The sequence below is a fragment of the Mytilus galloprovincialis genome, chromosome 8, assembly GCF_965363235.1.
Source record: "Mytilus galloprovincialis chromosome 8, xbMytGall1.hap1.1, whole genome shotgun sequence".
NCBI classification, from domain to species: domain Eukaryota; kingdom Metazoa; phylum Mollusca; class Bivalvia; order Mytilida; family Mytilidae; genus Mytilus; species Mytilus galloprovincialis.
This window is the reverse complement of record NC_134845.1, coordinates 43,670,436-43,694,485: the sequence shown is the minus strand read 5'-3', so window position 1 is coordinate 43,694,485 and position 24,050 is coordinate 43,670,436. Positions and strand designations below refer to the sequence as shown.

General features: G+C 30.9%; 1 protein-coding gene across 1 annotated transcript in view; it reads right to left on the bottom strand.

The window, feature by feature from the left end:
* Window positions 1-24,050, bottom strand: part of LOC143043304 (deoxycytidylate deaminase-like) — a 79,557-nt gene that overhangs the window by 10,287 nt on the left and 45,220 nt on the right. The window lies entirely within an intron of this gene.

Sequence of the window (24,050 nt, the reverse complement as noted above, 5' to 3'; positions counted from 1 at the left end):
TAAGTCTGTTTAAAGGTTTTGTTGGCTTTTGAGGTGAATGTTGACCTTTTTCAACTTTGAAAATAATATTACCATAACAAATTGGATCTTAAATACCTGAACGTTTAAGATGTCTGCATGTTGAATTGTATTTACGAATGATGTCCTTGTACCGATGATAAATTTAAGGGAATGTTTTTGACTAGTTTGTGATATAGAAAAACCTTGTGTGATAATTTTTCATTAATACACAAATTTCTCAATCTAAAATTTAATATGTTGTTATATACACGATCACATCTTTAACATTGGGATATACAAACAAAATAAGATGGTGACAAGGGAACGACACCACCTAAAATGGCCAATTAACGATAAGAATGAAATATCATCTCGTTTACCATAAATTGTGGTTTTGAGTTTCCTAGTTAGCGGTTAAAAGTGTCAAAATAATGGCCCAACAATGTTAGATCTGTAAATTTGCAGAAATTTTTTTTTGTTTTTCCCTAGCCGTGATTTAAACTCATGCTACTGATATATCGTGGCACCAAATCGTCTTGCATGTTGCCCGACGTGCTAGTTTAGTCGACTACCAAAATCTAAAAAATATAAAACTTTTGGTGACCAGGTGTTACCTTTCCTCGTCAATTTTAATCTAGCAATGCAATACAGTACATGATATATAATAAATGAAGATGGAAATTTTACAGATCAGATCAAGTATCTATCGAAGAGGATCTTACACATCAATGTAAAATGCAAACACATGAATAATTGTATTATAAGTACATGTATGTCTGAACCAGTGATTATACATACATGTTAGACTCAAATCGACGTCCGGCCTCTAACCGACGTCCAAATTTGACGTTACATTCTCAAATCGACGTCCATAATTTTCAATTCTAATCGACGTCAAATGTGACGTTGGGTATGGCCAAAACGGTCGATTGATTGTAGTCGTCTTGAATCTATGTTCAAATTCAATAAATAATTAATCATTGGACTTACACTTATACCTGTACATGTTTTGTAACTACATTTTCAAACAGATATACAAACTTTCCGTATAGATTTTTTACCCAGAAAAAGGTAACAGCCATAGTTATATTATCTTGATGTCAATAAATGAAATGCATGTTAGTGTACGTCAAGTAGAAAGCCAACGACAAAGAAAACCAAACGACACCTAGGATCATTATGCAGTCTTCAGCAATAGACAAAATAAAAAAAAAACAGCAAATGGTTTTCAGAGAATTATAATTTTGAATCTGTAAGTTTTTTTTCAACAAATTTATCAGTTTAACATCTGGAGTGAAACATTTACGTAAGAAATCGGCATTATATTTTTAAGTTGTGCAGTTACACCTCTATTCTAGGTTAAATGCTCACACACATATGAATCCCGATACATCTGGTATGGGCATGTAGTCCAGTGATTGCGGTTGATGTCTGTCTGATATATTGGTCTCCAAATCATTTTGTTATAGATAAGACCGTTGATTTGCTAATAAGAATTGTTTACACTATTCATGTCTGGGCCTTTTGTAGCCTTTGTGATATGGATCACTATCACTGTTAAAAGCCTATAATTGCACACAATCACATTATTTGAACTTTGGTGAATTGTTGTCCCATTGGATAGCATACTTTATCTCCTTATTCTAATGTAATCTCAAACATTTAATAATTATCACTACAACCTGTTTACAGACTAGTTTGATATCCATATACATTTTAAAAACAATCGTGTTTTTAAAAAGAAACAGAAGTAGAATATACCTAAAAGTTTGACGTCGATTAGAGAAGTCAAAATTTAGACGTCAATTAGATTTGCATAAAATTGACCGTCGATTTGGATTGTAATTTTATTGTGACGTCAGATTTAGACGTCGATTTGAGGACCGGAATTCGATTATAGATAGAACGTCGATCTAAGTCTTATATATATATGTATATTAGTCAAATGCGTTTTGTTGAAATATACTTTTTCACTTTTTTGGTCTTTTGGAAAATGTTGTTTGTGCTGTTTTAGACCCTTCTACAACTTGTACAACGAAATTTGTTTTACATGCACACGCATAAAAATTGCGGTTTTTATCCAACGCAATCATAGGTTTGAACGTAGTTTTCAATTTAGACTCGTTTATATTTTTTCGTTTGGGCTTGTATCATATTTTCCCTCCGGTTTATATGATCCGTTCATCCTATATTGACTCTTAAAATTCAAGAGTCTATCTAAATATGAGGTTACTTTTTATATGGCCTTCCAAATACCGTTTCGATCCCTAACATCCCTGAAGAAACATTTATTGTCGAAATCCTGATCTGGTGTACTAAACAAATATTGACACTGATGTTTGTGGCATAACATCGTGGCCACATACAAGAAAATAATCTTCTGTTTAGTATTAAATATATATTAAGATCCATTTTGTTACATCTTGTAATCAATTTTATTTGGCAATCGCCAATGACAGTCAGCAGGGTTAAAGAATATCAGTTGTTCGACCTGTTAGTCAAATGCGTTTTGTTTAAATATTCTTCTTTTTACTTTTTTGGTCTTTTGCAAAATGTTGTTTGTGCTGTTTTTATACCCTTCTACAATGAAATTTGTTTTACATGCACACGTATAAAAATTGCGGTTTATTTCCTACGCAATCATAGGTTTGAACGTAGTATTCAATTTAGACTCGTTTATATGTTTTCGTTTGGGCTTGTATCATATTTTCCCTCCGGTTTATATGACCCGTTCATCCTATATTAACTCTTAAAATGCAAGAGTCTATCTTAAAATGAGGGTACTTTTTCGAAAAATGAGGGTACTTTTTATATGGCCTTCCAAACACCGTTTCGATCCCTAACATCACTGAAGGGACATTTTTTGTCGAAATCCGGAACTTGTGTACTAAAAAAATATTGACACCATATGTTTGTGGCATAAAATCGTAGCCACATATAAAAAAAAATATTTCTGTTTAATATAAAATTCATATTAAGATCCATGTTGCTACATCTTGTGGTCAATTTTATTTGGCAACCGCCAATAACAGTCAGCAGAGTTAAAGAACAGTTGTTCGACCAGTTAGTCAAATGCGTTTTATTCAAATATACTTTTTCACTTTTTTGGTCTTTTGGAAAATGTTGTTTGTGCTGTTTATAGACCCTTCTACAACGAAATTTGTTGTACATACACACGTATAGAAATTGCAGTTTTTATCCAACGCAATTTTAGATTTGAACGTAGTTTTCAATTTAGACTCGTTTTTTTTCTTTCGTTTGGGCTTGGTATCATATTTTCCCGCCGGTTTATATGATTCGTTATATATTCATTGATATTGACTCTAAAAATTCGAGAGTCTATCAAAAAATGAGGGTACTTTTTCTAAAAATGAGGGTACTTTGTATATGGCCGACCAAATACCTTTTCAATCCCTAACAACACTGAAGAGACATTTATTGTCGAAATTCGGATCTGGTGTACTAAACATATATTGAAACCGTATGTTTGTGGCATAACATCGTGGCCACATATAAAAAAAAAATCTGTTTAGTTTTACATTTATGTTCAGATCCATTTTGTTACATCTTGTGATCAATTTTATACGGCCATCGCCAATGGCAGTCAGCAGGGTTAAAGAACATCAGTTGTTCGACCGATTAGTAAAATGCGTTTTGTTTAAATATCCCCTTTTTTTAATATAAAACTCATTTTATTATCAATCACCTGTTACATCAACCCTCAGTTGCCCAGGGGAGAACTAAAGGGGACCCAATTTTTACAGTCTCATTTGTCGGTGAAAAAGCAAATGAGAAAAAAAAATCCCACTATAAATTATTAACATCAACCTTTAAAAATATTATCTATCCTGGTAAAAATGTACATGTACCTGCAATCATTACCGATCTATCTATCTTTACCACTCACCATATATAATTATTTGAATAAAGTATGTTTTTTATCTTAATTTATTTCTCACAAAGGCTACCTGTTTTTATTAAGCAGTGTCAATGCTATCGTACATCAAGTCTTGTGATATGTTAATATCAATTACATTTAAATTCTGATCATTTACCACGTGCGATTTGTTAAAGGGATGTGTTACAGTAATTCATTCATAAAAAAAATGGATTATTTAATGATTTTTGATTTCCAAAAAGGATTTATTTCAAAGATATGGTGAGTAAATATTTTTTTATAAAATGAAGCTATTGATATAACATGTCTTGTTACAATTAGATGATATACATGAATTACATAAATTACATACACAATAGAAATTACATGTAGGGAGTTGAGAGCAGTGTACATATTATTATTCAATCAGAATCAAAGAGCTCATTGCACTGACCTGACCACGCAACATATATATTTATATACAAACAATGTCACACATAGTAGAAAAGGCTTCGTTTTTTGTATTCGGTTTAAGATATTTGAGCAAAAATTAATTTCTTGTTTTATCATATTTAAAATCACCGATTTACTTATCCCTTTATTTTGATATTTTGCGATATTTCTAGATTTCCAGATAACCCATTTCGTGATTATGAAGCACCGTATCTAAAATTTGGGTATAAGATGCATCTGCATTAATGACCCCAAAAAATATACTTGTTTCCGATTTTTGTAATTTTTCGATATTTAATTTTGAACAAAATTCCCATATTTTCTCACAAATGTCCCGCCAAACGTCGACCACCAGTTTACAATAAATAAAAAGATGAAAAAGTTAATTTTTTCATTGCAAAAGTGGTAATCCAAGTTTGAGCGATTCATTTCTTGTAATTTTTCTTCAGTGTAAATTATATTATGTAGTAACTTCCTTTGAAGTTGTATAGTTTTCCTATACGCTAAATTTTTATTCAAGGTTTCCTAAATGTATTCCCGTGGTAGCTCATTTCCAAAATGTAAATTCCACTTAAACTGGCTTTTCGGAGGTGTTTAATCTCATAAAAGTATCTAATATCTTTAAGGCATAATTTTTTGGCAACAACGACAACTCCATTTTTTATAAATTGACAAGAATTTGTTATTTTTATAGGTCTATCAGAATGACTTTGCATGCTAGAGTCTGTTTTTAAAACGTCAATTTGTTGAGGTGTTAACGAAGATTTAATGCGGCTATATTGTGCAATCCAACTGCATTTATCTTTGAGACGGTTAAAAATATCAAAAGAAGTTTTAAAGGAATTATTTTTTAAGGTGTCTAGGGACTATTCGACTGCGCATAATTTCACGCATGAATTACAAAAATATTTGTCGTAAATTCTTTATAATTTTTTTAATATTTTGATTGATTGTAAAAGTTAAATCATTGTAGTTATGTGAATGATAGAATATTTTCGTTATAATCCGTATTTACTAAAGGGTCAAAATGACATTTCACCAATTTTTACCCATTTTCCCGCCAAAATCTGGGTTTTAAAGCAAAATATATTTTTTCCTTATCGGTGACCTATTTTTTTTATTTGTTCATTCTGTGAAGCTATATTTCAGCTTTCTTTTTATATTTCAGTTTTTGACCAAGTGACATAGAACACTTTTTTGATTATCCGATAAAATTATGTTAACACCTCTATTTTCCCTATCATTTCATTAAAAAATGGTCCCTTTTACATACCTGTTTAATAGTAAAATTTTGAGCTTAAATGGTCCGTGACACCCTATTTTTTTCAACCAATATAACTCAATTTCTGTAAAGAATAAAATAACATAAAATACGGCACTTCTGATAGAAACTTTTAATAGACCCGAGCCACCTTAAGTCCCATATATCTTTTATTTTTTTTATTCCACTAGAGGCAAAATTTGCATAATATAATGCATGTCCCTTGAACTTAAATTTACAATTGCCGAATATATTTTCTTCTAAAAGGTCCTTTTTCGTGACCGATTTTTGGATTTTCTGTAAGTCAGTCCAGGAAATTAAAAGTTCTTTATAATATTTGGACATTTGTATTTGCCTAAAACATGTAGTGTCCGAACAAGACCATATACAAAATCTGTATCATATTTTTCGTCTAGTGACGTTAACCAGTATTTTCCTATTGCATTCCATTTTTGTGTTTTTAAGTTGACACTTCTGTATATATTTTTCACCTGTTTTGATTTAATAAAGTCCTTTTAGTTTATCATTCCTATCCCCCCTTTTTCTTTCGGTAAACATCACACTGTTCTAGCGATTTGGTTTGTTTTCCAATCCCATATAAAGGACCATATACTATTATTTATTTGTTTTTCGTATATATCCGGGATACCTCTCATTTCAATTTCGTATCCAATGACAGACAGTACAAAGGATTTAATAATTAACACTTTTCCCTTAAATGTGAGATCTCTTAATTTCCAAACTTCCATACAGCTTTTTAACTTATATATTTTTTCTAACCAAATTTGATTTAATTCCCCCCTAAATCCTTGTTGTACCCCTAATGCTTTCACAGGACGCTTCGACCATTTAATTTTGTTAAATTTTGGTTTTTTTATTTCGCCACTTGCCTTAATACATGCCAACAGTCTTATCCATATTCTTTTAGCTGCCGAAGCGTTTTCGTACAGTTTTTAAGTTTTAAACATTTCTTCGATAGACTCCTCGCTTTTATTAAACAGTTGAGTATCGTCAGCAAACATATTTAGCTTTGTTTCAATATAGTCCAGAGTTCTAGTAGGAAGTTGTATTCCTTCTATATTAGTATTGTTTCTTATTGATGCTGCAAGTGCTTCTGCTTGCAGGATATATAACATCAGGGCTATTGGGCATCCTTTTCGAATTGAACGGGTTATGCCGACGAATCTTGAAGTAAACCTATTCGTATGAATACACGTCTTGGCGTTAATGAAAAGCATTTTTACCCAACTCTGGAAAGCAAAAATCAATCCAGTCCCATTCCGCCCTATCAAATGCTTTTTGTTGATCCAAAAATTATATTGCACCTTCCTCATCTTATAATTTACAAACATCTATAACATCTTGTAGTAATCTATTGCCTTGAAAAATAATACGCCCTTTGACAAACCCTTTTTGATCGAAATCAATTATTTGCGGTAATACATTTTTTAATCTTTCCGCGAGAACTTTGGAAATAATTTTATAGTTCCTGTCCCATTTTTTATGTCTTCTCTCTCCCGAGACATAAACATAAGCGTAATCATACCTCTATATTGAGATTCACAGAACAAATTGTTGTCAAAGATTTCCTTAATAACCGCCACGACGTCGTCCTTTTAACAAATACTAATATAATGTGTAACATTCCTTTACAATTCCGTCTTCCCCAGGGGATTTAAAAGGTTTCAAAATATACTTTTTCACTTTTTGAATCTTTTGGAAAATGTTGTTTGTGCTGTTTTTATACCCTTCTACAACGAAATTTGTTTTACATGCACACGTATAAAAATTGCGGTTTTTATCCAACGCAATCATAGGTTTGAACGTAGTTTTCAATTTAGACTCGTATGTATATAATATATATATATACAACACGTCTCAACATCAACCCAACAATGTTAGATCTGTAAATTTGCTTTCGTTATTTTGTTGTTCTTCCCTCGCCGGGGTTTCGAACCCATGTTACTGATATATGGTGACACCAAATCGCATACACTGTAGCCCTCCCGCTAGACCACACTACGGCCTGGGCTTCATAAAAATGAAGCTTTCGGTTTTAATCTAGCGTCATACTACAGTAAAATATATATAAGGCAAGAAAATGTTATTCTTACAGATCAGCTAAATTATCTATAGTAAAGGGTCCTACAAATAAATGTAAGATACAGTCACAGAAAATAATTATATTTATAAGTACGCCAGAGCCAAATTTTTTGTTCTTCCCTCGCCGTGATTCGAACCTATGCCCCTGAGATATTGTGACACCAAAAAAAATACCTTTACGTCCATCTCATAAGCACATGAGAGTTATTTTCAGTAGTGTTGCAAAAATGGAACAATCATATCGAAAGTATAATTACAATTGTAAAGAAACACATAAATGTTTTACGTAAACGTAAATACCAATGATCTCGAAACAATTTAGAAAAAATAGACACATTTGTGAATATGCCACGGAAGTTTTTGATAATTGTGGCAAAGGCTACTCGCATAAATAAGAAAATTTGAAATTAGAGGCCACAAGAATAACAACAGGTCTACCTATATTTACAAAAACTGAAACTTTATATTCTGGGGTTGGCTGGGAATCTTTTTTTGAAAGAAGAAGGAGAAAAAAAATACAGATGTTTTATAACATGAACCAAAGGCGTGCACCAGAGTACATATGTAATCTTATACCTCATTGTGCACAAAGTACAACTAACTACCCGTGGTGAAATGGTCATGATATTATTGTTTATTTTGTAGACTTTCCCTTACTACTGAATCGTTTATTCCTCCTACAATACATGAATAGAATAAACTTGATCCAAAAATTCGCAGTGTCGACACTATTTCTAAATTTAAGACAGAATAAAAAATACGATAGTATATTCTCTTTTTACTTTCTCTTCTCTTTTTTTTTTTTACCTATGAATGAAAGCTAATATTATATTGTACAAAGTGTTTGCTTTATATGCATGTCCATTGTATAATACTATTATTGTAACTTTATATTGTATTCTAGAGTAGACTTCATGAGTAAGATTTACATGTGTCTAGTCCATTTTGCATCCATTTTTAAGTTCAAGATTCAATACAAGATCTGTAAAGGGTTAATTGTCAAAGTTTAAGGAAAATTTGTACTATAGCCCATATTGCGGCCAATTTTGTACATAAAGTTGTACATTGGATGTTGTTTAAAAAATTAGGTAAAATAAAAATGAACGGTGCGAACATATTATTTGCAAATTTTATATAAAATAATATAACCGTTCAAAGCTTGATGTTTTTTGAAATTATCAGCCGTATTAATATTATTACCGCACAAAGCTTTATGTATGATATACAATTAGGTAGTTTCTTAATTTTGTAACCGCAAAATGTTTAGTGTAAAATAAAAAAAAACGTAAAAATTACTATAGCCATACAAAGGTTGGTGTATGATAAAGAACTACCTGTGCAAAGAATATAACCGTTCAAACATTGGTATATGATAAAACAAAAAAATAGATGTGACATTATCATCGTAAAACAAGGTCGATTTAAATTTCCTGTACAATAACCTTACATAACGTATGTATCCATATGATTTTCTGAAAACTAGTATATACAATTTCTACCTGGGCATGACCTACTTATACATGTTATAGCAGGTAGCAGGAAGGTTGATTTAATGATAGTTATCAAAAGTACCAGGATTATAATTTTATACGCCAGACGCGCGTTTCGTCTACATAAGACTCATCAGTGACGCTCAGATCAAAATAGTTAAAAAGCCAAAACAAATACAAAGTTGAGGAGCATTGAGCACCCAAAATTCCAAAAAGTTGTGCCAAATACGGCTAAGGTATTTTACTCCTGGGGTAAGAAAATCCTTAGTTTTTCGAAAAATTCAAAGTTTTGTAAACAGAAAATTTGTAAAAATGACCATATAATTGATATTCATATCAACACCGAAGTGCTGACTACTGGGTTGGTGTATGAAAACGACCAAAAGATAGTATGAATCGTCTATTTTATAGTGTGTATTATGTTTCTTTGTGGACAAGTTATTTATGTTAAGTGCAACTGCGTATATAAGCATGTAAATAAACTCATCATAGATACCCGGATTCAAATTTTACACATTTTTGCCGAATACTGCTAAGTTAATCTAAACATGAGGTAGAAAAGCCATAGTGTTTGAAAAATACAGTAAATTTATTATTATGAACATATCAATGATAACTCAAGTCAACACAGAAGTGCTTACTACTTGGCTGGTGATAGCCTCGGGGAAATAAATCCCCACCAACAGTGGCATCGACCCAGTGGTTGTAAATAGACTCATCATAAATACAAGGACTAAAATTTTACACTTACGCTAGACGCACGTTTCGTCTACGAAAACCTTATCAGTGACGCTCGAATTAAAAAAAGTAACGGCCATATAAAGTACGAAGCTGAAGAAATTTTGATAAAGTTTGTTTACAAGTTCACATCAATGTTTGATATACTATTACTGATTGCTATCATGATAATACGTTTACATCACATTAAAAAAAAACGTTTATCTTCACCCTTATATTCGGCATGCTTAAACAGCTTCGTTTTTAATATATTGTAACAGATTACGTTCATACAAATCATAATCATAGTAGTATCCCCATTTTTAAAAGCTGCACAAATTAAAAGGAGTAACACTATGTGGGTAAACCAATTGATTACTGCAAAAAAAGTATATTTTCATTTTGCAGAAAACAAACTTTTCACCTTGTATTCTTTTTATCAATTCAAGTCCAACCCAGTATACAAGCATTATATACTGTCGACTGTTCATACATTTATTCCAAACAATACACCAATTGCATTTGGTATTACAATAGAGTAATCTGGATAATAACAAAGTAACTTAATTATATATTGTATATAAAGAATTATGAAAAGTGAAAAGCTAGACGATACATTGTGATTTTGAAAATCTGTAAAACTATAATTTTGATTCACTTCATCATTCATCATATAACACAGTTGGCCTTGTTTTCTTTGAAAGGTATTAGTGTTTGTATTTATATATATATTATCTTTTATCATGTGCTTTTGAAACCGGTTGTTGGGAAAGACAATTTCATAAAACAACGTCGTGTTGTTCACAAAATACACATTTGGTAAATTTTCTAAATCGGTAGATCACATTCGTGTAATGGGAAATATAATTGTAGTTACGACATAAGGTACATATCAGGTCTCATCTGTGATAATTTCAACTTTACCATTTTTAAATATTGGTTTGATAGATTCCTTGTGAACAGCAACACTCTATAAAGGAAATCATGATAGAAAATACAAGCCCGGTAACATCGTTACAATCGTGAATTTTATACTCCGTATGCATGCCGCTGGAATGTTGCTTCGTAGAAATGGAAAGTTCACAATTTGGAAGATGAAATCCTCTCTTTTGTTGAATAGTTTAGTTTTCAACTGACCCCCGTTGTCAATTTTTAGTTTCATGTCAAGATACGAGGAAGACTCAGTTGTATCTGTTGTAGTTGGATTGGATAGATGCGCTAAACATATTCACCAAATTTTGAACTGTCATAATTATTTAGTGTGTGAGCATCATCTATATTGCAAAAAGTAAAGTTAAAGGAAATCGCTAACTTTTTCTCTTTATTCCTAAGAAGTTCCTGTCTCAAGTTAGGATTTAAAGAATATATGAAACAAATTGGCACGAAGAATGAATAAGGTAAGATGCAGGCGTATCAACACGTCAACATAATTAAACTTACTTACAATAACCATCTGATTTATCATCTCTACACATCTATTTTGCATAGGTACAATTATGTACTAAAAATATGCAGTACTGGAAATTTACTTTAAATATTTAGTACTATTTCTTTACTTTAAAATTATTGTAATATTTAGGTATTTGTATTTTACAGTACTTGATTTGTACAAAATATTTTGGTACAGAAATGATACAATATTCCATGTTTAAAAATCATAATTTAAAGAGATTTGAAATAGAAAAACTTTCAAAATGCTGAAAATGTAACGGTAGTTACCAAAAACCTGTAGTACCTTCATTTCAAGTACAAATCAAGTACTGTAAAATAGATGTACCTTAATATTACAATCATTTTAAAGTAACAAAAAAGTACTGAATTTTAAAAGTAAATTTCCAGTAAGTACAGAAACAGTACCTATGCAAAAGTAGCTGTGTACGTGCAAATTTCATTTTGCTTATAGTGAAAAATGAAAGAACAAACAATGAAAACGTTATCGTTTTCAATTATTTAAAAGCCGGAATTGTATGCACGGTCTTCCCAAAATTATTTTATTTTTTGTTATTGTAAAAAAAAAGTTTGTTATTCTTACCTTCCGTGATGTATTACACTCAATACAACTTCATATACTATATAAGATATCAGTGAACATGATTTGGGCTCAGAATTTGATTGGATAAAATGTATCTTGGAATATTTGTTTAAAATCATAAACATGTTTTGAATCTGTTTGAACATATCATAACAATTGCGGTAATCTGTTTTATATCATGTTTACCTTTACACTGTTTTCATTTGAGGTCGTTAAGGAAATTATGTAGATGACATACAAAATGTACCTTTAAACTTTCGTTGAAAGCAGTTAATACTATATGAGGGGTAGTTAGGTAAATAATATATTCGACTAAAAAGAGAGCTTGGCAAAAAGATATATGATTGTGTAATTTTAATTGCAAGAGCTGTCAAGTGGCATAATGATTACATGATTACTTCTTTCACCCAAAAGTGTCTAAAATATACAGTGTTTCAAGATTAATAAAATCTCAAAGCGACTCTGACTAACCTAAATTAATAATTACTGAAAAGTTAAGGTCCACTATCAATATACGATTGCCTCTAAACGCACGTACAACATCCTAGAACCGAGACTGCAACATTATTTTTCGATTACTGTAAATTACATGTTATAAAACAATGAAGAAAGTTATATAATTATGTTGCTTAACTTTTTAAAGTGGACATTTAGAACATAATAAAAAACATTGTTGCCAAATTTAATGTTGACAGACGTTTTTTACATGAAAGCCCTTACAGCGGATCTACACTATTGAAAAAAAATATTTAGTGAGTGATGATAAACATGAACACATTCTTGAATTGAACTCCACAGTAACATCAATTGCTTCTTTACATTGTACAGGTCATTAATCTAATTTTGAATATAATTATTTGCAAAGTGAGAGGTTTACTCTGACCGATTTATATGAAAGAGAAGAATCAGTTCAGATAACTTTTTGATTTGTAATTACTTGAATGGATTTACCCTTTGTTTGGATAATCTGCATTTTGAGAACAATTTATAATCAAAGGCAAACAAAAATAATTAAAATTAAAAACCAATTGTTCAGAGAACAATTGAAAGTCTTTCCACATCAAAGAAATTTTGATAAGATGATAGTTTCTTCATACTTATGCGATAAATAATGATTTAATTATATTTTTGAGTGATGTAAGGGAGATAATATGCTACTTCCGGTGAAATGAATGTCACTTCCGGTCTCATATGATAGCTTCTTTTACACTGATTCCAAAAATATATAGTTTCTATATACTTTTGTATGTAGAATGGGAGATAATTGGCCACTTCCGGTTTGTTGGAAGTCATTTTTAGTTCTTCAGTAATCAGTTTCTGTATCTATAGGATAAAATATATGGATTCTGAGTAATTTTATATGAAAAAATTGCGAAAAAGCCTACTTCCGGTTTTCTCAAGGTCACTTCCGGTAGTCAATTTTCAAGGTCATTTGTCACCTAACCTTTTGTACAAGGTCAAATGCCTTTATAATGAACTTAGTTAAAGTTTAAATCAAATAACTCCATATCAAGACATTTCAGGGGCACTAAATCCTATAAGATGCCATTAAATTGTATCAGACTTAATGTAGCATATATACATAACAATAAAGCAGACATTTTGCAGTTGTTCTTTTATATGTATCTTTCAAAGTGTCAGAGAAAATGCAAAAAGAAGCAAAAGTCACAATTAAGAACTTGACCTTGACCTTTGATCTTGACCTCATTTTCTAAGTTATGACATAGGGGCCTCAAATAAAAATATCCCAGGCTTATACGGTCAACGGTTGATGAGTTGATAACACATACCGACAAATTTATTGTGTAAGGGTAGATAACTCCTATAAAATGTCATCGAATCGCTTCGATCTAAATTAGCCAAAAATTCCTGAGGATGTATCGAACAATTTGAAAAAGGAATTTTGTCGCTATCTTTTTTTGTTACGAAGGAGATGCACACAGATGATAAACAGTGAATAGGGAGATAACTCTTACAAAGAAAATGGTTTGCCTTAGCAGGGTGAAATTTAAAAGCGCATAAACTATACGATACCATATAAGAAATATCTAAGCGAAATATTGCGAAACAAACATTTATCGCAAGAACAAAATTTGGCGGAAGAAAAAAATAATAATAATAATCAGAAGAAATACAATAAGTCTTTCCACAGAAAAGTGGAAAGACTTAATAATCAGAAGAAAAACAATAAGTCTTTCCACAGAAAAGTGGAAAGACTTAATAATAATCAGAACAAAAACAATAAGTCTTTCCACAGAAAAGTGGAAAGACTTAATAATAATCAGAAGAAAAACAATAAGTCTTTCCACAGAAAAGTGGAAAGACTTAATAATCAGAAGAAAAACAATAAGTCTTTCCACAGAAAAGTGGAAAGACTTAATAATCAGAACAAAAACAATAAGTCTTTCCACAGAAAAGTGGAAAGACTTAATAATAATCAGAACAAATACAATAGGACTTTCCACAGAAAAGTGGAAAGACCTAATTAGTAAAATATATTGTACTGGCCTTAGTAAAAGATATTGTACATATATTCACAATTTAAAGATGTACATATATATATATAACTGTTATATTCAAGTAATATTATACTTTTCTTTAATCCTGAATTATGATCTTTTGTTAATATTGTGAGTTTAATCAAATTTAAATTGACAGGAAGGAAACCAATTAAGGTTTGTTTTTATTGCAATTTCCAATTGAGTATAGCCGTAGGACAATGTATATGATAAAAGATTAATCAGACATGTGAAAATTTATCTAATTAGCACAAACTAAATTAAAAGTTGGACAAATATCTTGTTCAAGATAAGCAAATTTTTGTATTTTCCTAAACTTGACATGTAAAATGCAAGGATTTATAGGAATTGTATTTTGTTTACAATTTGATTAAGCAATTCTATTAAAATTTTACATAGTTTTTAACTGGTAACTTTATTTCATCCATATTTTAACTTCCATAAACTGCACCTTGAAATACATATACAGTCTGAAAGAAGTCAGAAGACAAACAGCAAACTCTTTATAATGCCATATTCAATTGAAGTCAAAATAATTCAGAGATCAATGCTGATAAAGTGTAATGGGTCATAACCAGTGACACAATGTTCATGTATGTATGTTGTGAACTTTTGTGATTTATTAAATAGATGAAGTTAGAAGTTATCATTTTCTAATGTATAAAACAAAATCCTTTCTAAAAAGTGCTTTAGTTGTATCAAATGTTAATTCATTCATATCATTCAAAATGTTTTTTTTTTCAAATTAATTGCAATCAGATGTAATCATGATTACTTTGCTAATGTAATCATTAATTTAATCAGACACTTTCAAAAATGATGTATTCATTAATTTAATTGTATCGTACAAATGACAAAGTAATTGTAACTTAATCAATTACATTGAAAGTAATCGGACCCATCTCTGAAATGTTTGCATCTGTCCTAAGTCAGGAATCGGATGTACAGTAGTTGTCGTTTGTTTATGTAATTTATACGTGTTTCTCATTTCTCGTTTTTTTATATAAATTATACCGTTGGTTTTCCCGTTTGAATGGGTTTACACTAGTAGTTTAGGGCTCTTTATAGCTTGTTGTTCGGCATGAGCCAAGGCTCCGTGTTGAAGGCCGTACAATGACCTATAATGGTTTAAAAGTGTTATTTGGATGGAGAGTTGTCTCATTGGCACTCACACCACATCTTCCTATATCTATTATGAAATCTGTTTTGTTTCAAATTGTAGGTTTATACCAACATCAACCAAGTAAGGCCGTGTTCACACCAAACGCCATGTACAGTAAACTTGTTTACAATTAGTTTAATGTACTGGACATTGGTTTCACATCAACTCTATGTACAACTGACTTAACATTTTGTTTGTTATCAAACGAATACATTACTTATGTTTTTGTACCTGACGAGAGACAAGCAATTATCCACCAACACATTTAATTAGGAGCTGGTACAATACACATGTCTCACTAATTTCACGCGTATAACTTTTAAAAGTATAATCTCATTTATAAAATTATCATATTAATCAAAGTTGAAATATCATATAAGAAGAAGTGGTAAGAGTGCCAATGAGACTGTTCTAAGTTAAAAATGTCACTATGAGTATATCAAGAAGACGGTTAACACAATTGTAGACGGTAAATTCAATTTAGAATCTGAAATAGATATAACTAATTTAGAAAATAAAAAAAATCATTATTACGGACTTTGTTATGATTACAGATTAATTTCGTCAGAACAAACATGTTCAAATTTGTCATAACATCTATTTGTAATTTGAGTTCAAGGATTAAATGTGTGATCACAAGATTGTTATATTTGTTACGATGGATTGCATTAAAAAGTATGTGATTAATTTTTGAAATTTAGTTTAAATAGTTACAGTAAATACTAATCTCACTGAAAGCTGATTTTCTTTCACTATTGTTCGTGCATATATCATGTACATTTTATATGGAAAATTCATTTTCATATAACACTAAAAGGATACCGTGAGCATTTTTTTTCTAGTAAAGACTTTGCTGCTTTTATTTTAAACTGATTTATCTCATTTAAGTTGTTATATTTTACTTTATCTTGTAAACAGTGTATTGAAAAAAGAATAACATTAAAGACTTATACAAGTATAAGGTTGATTTCATATTCAGAAAAATAATGAGTTGAAGTACATAAGTTGATAATAAGGTGTCCTTTGAGTTCACAAAACCAATAGCAAACGTGAAAGGAAACAAAAGGAAAATTGAATAAATGGAAAAGTAAGTTAAACAATTTAAAGAATGATTCATTAAACAAATGAAATCACACGAGTGAGAACCTAAAAGACAATCACATATCATTATTTTAAATCTTTTATTTCTGTTGTAAAAGTGAAATTTAATAAGCTAATGTGTCTTTTGATTCAACAAAACCAATAATGAAACCTGAAACTACCAAAGAAGAATCAATTCGTTTAAACAATAAAATCACACAAGTAAGAAGTTCAAAGACAATAAATGACAGATTTTAAAAAGGATAGAACAAAGATAACATAACTTATGTACAATTCAAAAATAACTTTGAAACAATTTAGAAATCATTGAGTGAAGAAGTATCATATTTTCAATATAAAAACAAAAGGATTTTTAATATAAAAGGAAACATTTAATTGGAAAAATATTAAGGAACATAACTTTATGGTTATCTAGCTGAAAGGTTTTATCTGACTGTAACGACTTATTAAAGACCAACAATATGTAGCTTATATTTACTAAAATACAAGCACAAACAGTGCACAAACAACTCATTCAATTGGTAATCCGTACTATACACATGTCTAACACATTTTACGCATATAACAGTTTAAAAAGATGAATCTGATTTATAACATTATTTTAGTAACATGTTTTGAAAAAGTCCCGATATGTATTTAAAATTAAGTTTTAAAACACTGTTATAGGGATGTCCATTTGGAACCTGGAAGTTATTCAATATCAAATTTAGATTACAAACCTAGAAATATTAGAAGATCGTATTAACGGATTAAAATCGTCATAACCATCACAAATGATATTCGTGATAACAAATATGTTGAGTAAGTTTTAAGTTGTACATGGATTAATTCGTCTTCACAAATTATTATATTAATTGATAGATTGCATCACAAATTTTTAGTAACAATGTAATCCATATTCGCTGAGAGAACTCATTCAATTGATTTGATATTACAACATAAATCGATGAGAAGAAATAATAGTTTGTTGTGACGATTTGCTTATGTTTGGTAAAAATATATGTAATATTTGCAACTTAACATCATTTTAAATTATTTCATATATTGATAAATAAAGGCAACAGTAGTATACCGCTGTTCAAAACTCGTAAATCCATTGACAAAAAACAAAATCTGGGTAACAAATTAAAACCGAGGGAAACGCATTAAATATAACAGGAGAACAACGACACAACACTAAAATGTAACACACACAGAAACGGACCAAGCATCAGACTAAATCCCACGAGGATAACAAATATAACATCAAAACCAAATACATGAATTTGGGATAGAAAAGTACCGTGACACGTCTTATCGCAATGTGAATTTACACTCAAAAATAATAGAAAACAAACGACGCAACGTCAAAATGTAACGCACACAGAAACGAACAATAATATAACAATGGCCATATTCCTGACTTAAAGGAAACAATGGTGGGTTGAACCTGGTTTTGCGGCATGCCAAACCTCCCTCTTTTATGGTCATGTGAAATATAACATCAAAATGACAACACAAAACCACAGGACCACAATATAAATAAATTGGAGAACACAATTGACAAAGAATCACACGAACAACAGCGAACGAAAGGCAACAAGTTCAAAATTTTAATACGCCAGAAATGCATTTTGTCCACAGAAGACCTGCTAGTGACGCCCAGATACAAAAGTTTGAAAGCCGAAACAAGTACAAAGTTGAACAGCATATTAGTACGAAACAAGTACAAAGTTAAAAGTTTCCTTGTTATACGCTTCTTTGGTTGATATACAGGACGAACGTACGATAACCGTAAGGAATGCTTGATTGTTCTATTTCGTGGCAGCACTTCCTCGGTCCATTATTACAGCGTTAAAGACCGCTAGAGTTATGATCGATGGCAACACATGATAATTCTTAAAACACATGTTTTAGATATTGTAGAAATCAGTTTTAGAAGTTACAATCAATACATAATTCTGAAATCGTGTTTTCTCTAATTATTTTTGATGAACATATATAAAATTCGTCTTTTCCTTCCGATAGATCATGTTGTGAATACATTTTGTTTTCATTTAAGTTTTTGATGTTTTAATTTTGACAAACTGCTTGAATTAATTTCATTTGTTACCATTTTATTTTAACTTGTACACAGTGTATTGAATCTATGATGAGTTTATTTGAAACAAACTCATAAAGAACAAGTAGGTGAAAGGTTGATTGCATAAACAGAATTACTAACGTGAGAAATATTAACGGGTTTGTTTAACATATCACTATTCTAAATCTTTTATGTATTATCTATTTTTAAGAAATATATAATAAGCTAATGTGTCGTTTATTATTAAAAAACAAATTAAAAACGTGAAACGAACTAAAGGAAAATAACAATTTGTTTAAACAATGAAATCAAACGAGTAAGAAGTTTGAATACAAATATTGACTTATTGACTTATTTAAAAAAAAGACGACAACGAAGATTACAAATCTGTGATATTCTTCAGAAGTATGAAAAGAGCGATTTAAAAATATTTCAATTAAATACAATTGTCAAGGGACATAACTTACTGATTTTTAAACTAAAAGATTGTAGGTAATTTAAAAGAAATTCAGTAAATCAAAAAAGAGGAAGATAACATTAACGAAAAGACAATCATGTAAATAAAACGGTACACGTAGCTGATTCAAATGTGTGCATAATTGGTTTTAACGAAGAACAAGTCACTTGTATATCATTGTATGTGTCTAATCGTTAAACTGTACCTTGTTTATGTTCCACAATAAATAATAAGGAGATACCGCAGGGTCAATACAGAAATCATACATCACAAAACCACAAAATGAAGAGACAAAGGAAAAAGAATTACGAAAAAATTAGTAAATCACACACGCAGGTGCTAAGGGAAGTTTGGCTACTAAAGTTTAATTCCAATAATTTCTTGTTTGACTTTTATTTTTAGATATTGTACAAGACGTTAACCATTATATTTCATATCTAACGAATGTTTAATTTATTTGTGCAACCTGACGCGAGACGAGCATTATTGAAACAACCATTTCAATTGATTACCAGTATCATTCACGTGTCTAACAATTTGTCACTATTCAAAAAGGTAAGTATCATTTATATAAAAGTATTATATTAATCATAAAGTTTAAATGTGTTTTCGTTGTCCAGAAGGTCACTACAAGTAAAAAGAAGGCGGTTAAATACATTTTTACATGGACGTATATTTAGAACCTATAAATAAAGTCAACAGTAGTATACTGCTGTTTAACACTCGTAAATCTAAAGACCAAAAACGAAATCGGAGTAACAGACTAAAAATGAGGGAAACGCATTAAGTATAAGAGGAGAACAACGACACAACATTAAAATCTAACACACACAGAAACGGACTAAGCATTAGACAAAATCCGATGAGAATAACAAATATAACATCAAAACCAAATACATGAATTTGATAAATATCGTGACGCGTCTTATGGTAATGTAAATTCACACTCAAATATAAGAGAAAATAAACGACACAACGGAAACACAACGTTAAAATGTAACACACACAGAAAAGAACTATAATATAACAATGGCCAAATTCCTGACTTGGTACAGGACATTTTTAAAGAAAAAAATGGTGGGTTGAACCTGGTTTTGTTGCATGCCAAACCTCGCACTTTGATGGCAATGTTAAATATAACATTAAAATGACAACATAATATTACAGGACCACAATACAAATAAAAAGGAGAATATATAAAAGAGGAACGAAAGAAACCTGAACCCAGTTGTTCAACTCTCGGTTTAATTTTAACCAAGGGTTAAATATCATAACCCTTGGTTAAATTTTAACCCTTGGTTATCTATTTTTAGTTGTTCATCCTGTGGTTAAATTAAACCTCTGTTAAATCCTTGGTTAAAGTAGATATATTTAACCCACCTTTAGGGGTTGGGTTAAATATTGAACCAAGGGTTGAAATTTTCAAATCAACTTATTTTCAATATTCGGGGAGCAAGTAATCCCACCATCTTAATGACTCTGTCCTATTATCAGTTTATATGGTTTTTGCAATTTTTTTCAGTTTAATAATTTTTCTTTACTTTCTTTGGGAGTTCAGAATTGAGTATTATTTGAGGAGTATTTCTGTTGTTCAGAATGCATCAAGTGGATAAAATGTTTTATCCGCTTGATAGATTCAGCCGGTACTTTGAGGCTGGTTAAGTTTTTGTCATTGCCATTGGTTAAACAGGCATTGAGATTGATTTACAATGGTTTTTTGTCAATTCATATTTTCAAGTTTCAAATAATTTCATTCATTGTTTATAACCCACCTTAATATATTTCAAAAATGATATTTTGAACTCCGTGACAATTTGATCTCCGTGTAAATTTCCCCCCCCCCCCCGTAAAAGAAATCTTTACTTTACTTCCGTATATCCATCGGACACAGTAAACACTCACTTGTGCCAAGTTGTGGTGTTTTATCTTGGTAATTATCATATTATGAAGTCAACAACTCATAATATATTATTAGTTACATAGTGTGCTAGTGACCTAATACGGTATATATGGGGTCAGTAAATTCCATATGGGGTGAGAGCGAAGCTCGAATCCCCATATGGAATTTACTGACCCCATATATACCGTATTACGCCACTAGCACACTATGTAACGAATTTATCTTACCGACTATCTTAACGTGTGAAATTAAGACTAGTGATTCTCAAAATGAGCAAGTCTTCAATACTGTTAGCACTAAGAAAATACTTCCATTGATCCTACAAAAACAGATGCCAACAATAACGACTTGTAAGGTTTAAATGTGTTTTATGAATTTCTTTCAATCTTAATTATCAATTTCTTCGTTTGTTGGAACTTTTAAGATTTTTTTCTCGGTAGCGTTTTGTTTTTTTATAAAGGGACATAACACCATTACTAACCGTGTATGAAATAAGCCCCGCCCCCTTCTTACCTAATAAGGAATATAAAGGGACGTAACTCCACTACTAACCGTGTATGAGATAAGCCCCGCATCCCTACTAACCTAATATCAAATAAACACGGTTTGCACGCGGACGCTTTTAACCAATCATATTCCTGGAAATGTATAGGAGGTAAGATAAATAACGATATGCATGTCAATTTATAAATCCGTGTCATCCTTATTGACATTCAAAGCAGTGTCCGGCTTTCACGGACGCTGTTCTTTAATTTGCACATTGCGGTTATTAGTCCAGAAATTAAGGAAACATTCTTTATCAACATATATAGTGGTCGTGGATGATTACAATTGCACGCATTTAATATACAGGTACCAGTGATAGATCTAGAGTTGTACATATTCGTATTATTATGAATCCATAGTTTCAATGTAATTACACGTTGCCATGCGTTCTATCGGGTTCACGTTAATGTGAGGTATAAAATAAGTCTTCAACTCTGTACCCAGTACCTGTTTTGTTCATGACAAGGTTAAGATTTAAAACAAATATATAATTCTAGGTTCTAAAAAAATATGATATTTCACTTTGCCATTGTTGATTTTGACACACTAACAACACTTATTTACAATTAAGTACGTGTTTTGATACCAAATATGTAGATAGTAGTAGCAGATCTAACTAATATTAATTTCGCTATTGCTCTTGTATATTACCACTATTAAAACAGATGTACTGACACCTTTTTTTTTTTTTATACTTATTGCTATAATTTTCTTTTAGTTGGATGAAAGGGAGCCAATGAATATTTCCTTTAATATACTAGTATCTAGTATAAGTGAATATAAAAAATAAGATGAGGTATACAAATCTCCACAACAAGAGACCAAATGACACATAAATTAACAGCTTCTGTCACCATACGTTCTTTAAGGATGAGCATATCAAAATAGTCAGCTATGAAAGGCCCGAAATATTAAATGTAAAATGAGAAAACTAACGGCGTTGTTCACGCCCGAAGCAGCATACCTATATCTCACTTTTTGACTATACCAAGGCGAGACAATAAAACATCATGCATCATTGATTCCTGTTGAATACACATGTAATTGCAGTATTTCATGCATATTCAGGACAAAAACAAATAATGACAAGTCTTCAAGAATTGTAAGCACAAAAATAAACTGGCTCTTTTGAAAGAGGCTGTGTCGAATACGGTAGAAATCTTGCCTTGCAACAGGCTCACGATCATTCAGACCACAAGGAGATATTTCAATGATTCTTTAAAGTGCAGATAAAACACTGTGCGGGACAAATTTGCCATTCCGGTATCGGCAAATCTGACTTTGTCGGTTTACAAGATATCAAAAAAAAATTTTGCCCAGTGATAGATTATTGAAAAATTTAAAAAATGCCATATGTCCCAACTTGTCACTGTTGTCACTCTTGTCACTGCAGCTGATTAAAAGTACATTTCCCATGGGAAATTTGATAATTCCCATGGGAATATTAGAATTTCCCATGGGAACATTGAAAGTTCCCATGGGAAAAATTACTTTTCCCATGGGAAGTTTAGAGTTCCCATAGCAACTTTAAAGTTCCCATGGGAACATAAGTAAATTGTTTGTTCCCATGGGAAGTTCTAAATTTCCCATGGGAAACTTTAAATTTCCCAAGGGAATTTTTCTTCCCATGGGAACTCCTTTTCTTCCCATGGGAAAATACTTTTCCCATGGGAACAATATTTTTTCCCATGGGAACAATATTTTTTCCCATGGGAACAATATGTTTTCCCATGGGAACAATAATTGTTCACATGGTAAGTGATATAACTAAAAAGAAAACATAAAAAAATCCTCTCATTGCATGAGTGAAGCAATTTCACAAAACGGACTAAGTTATTATGGGTACAAATATTTCTTTCTATCTTAATTGTAGAAATGTATAATTGTGTGTTCTACGATTTTTGTGTTAGCATGCTTAATTGAAAGTAAATCGCTATGTGTCATAGTGCAAATCGAGTTTCAAAAATTTAACTACTATAAATTCAGAAATTATTGCTGTTTTTATTATTGTGAAAATAGTGACAGGGTTATGATCACAATAATATACACTTGCATATTTAAATTTTTTATGAATTAAACAGGATTATTCTAAATTTTGCACACAAAAAAATTATGAAATTGAGAAAAGTCGCACTTACAATTGCTAGCAATAATTTCTGAATTTTCAGTATATAGTTTTGCATATTTAGCTTTCACACAGTGTCTTATGTTTATCCATTTGAATGTTTTTGTGTTTTTTTCATGCAGACATTTAAATGTTGATAGGTCTTGCTCATTGTTGACGGCTGTTCAGTCACTGGCTGAAAATACCTTTATCTCTGGTTTTTAGTTGTCTCATTGGCAATCACATACCATATCCTTACTTAATTT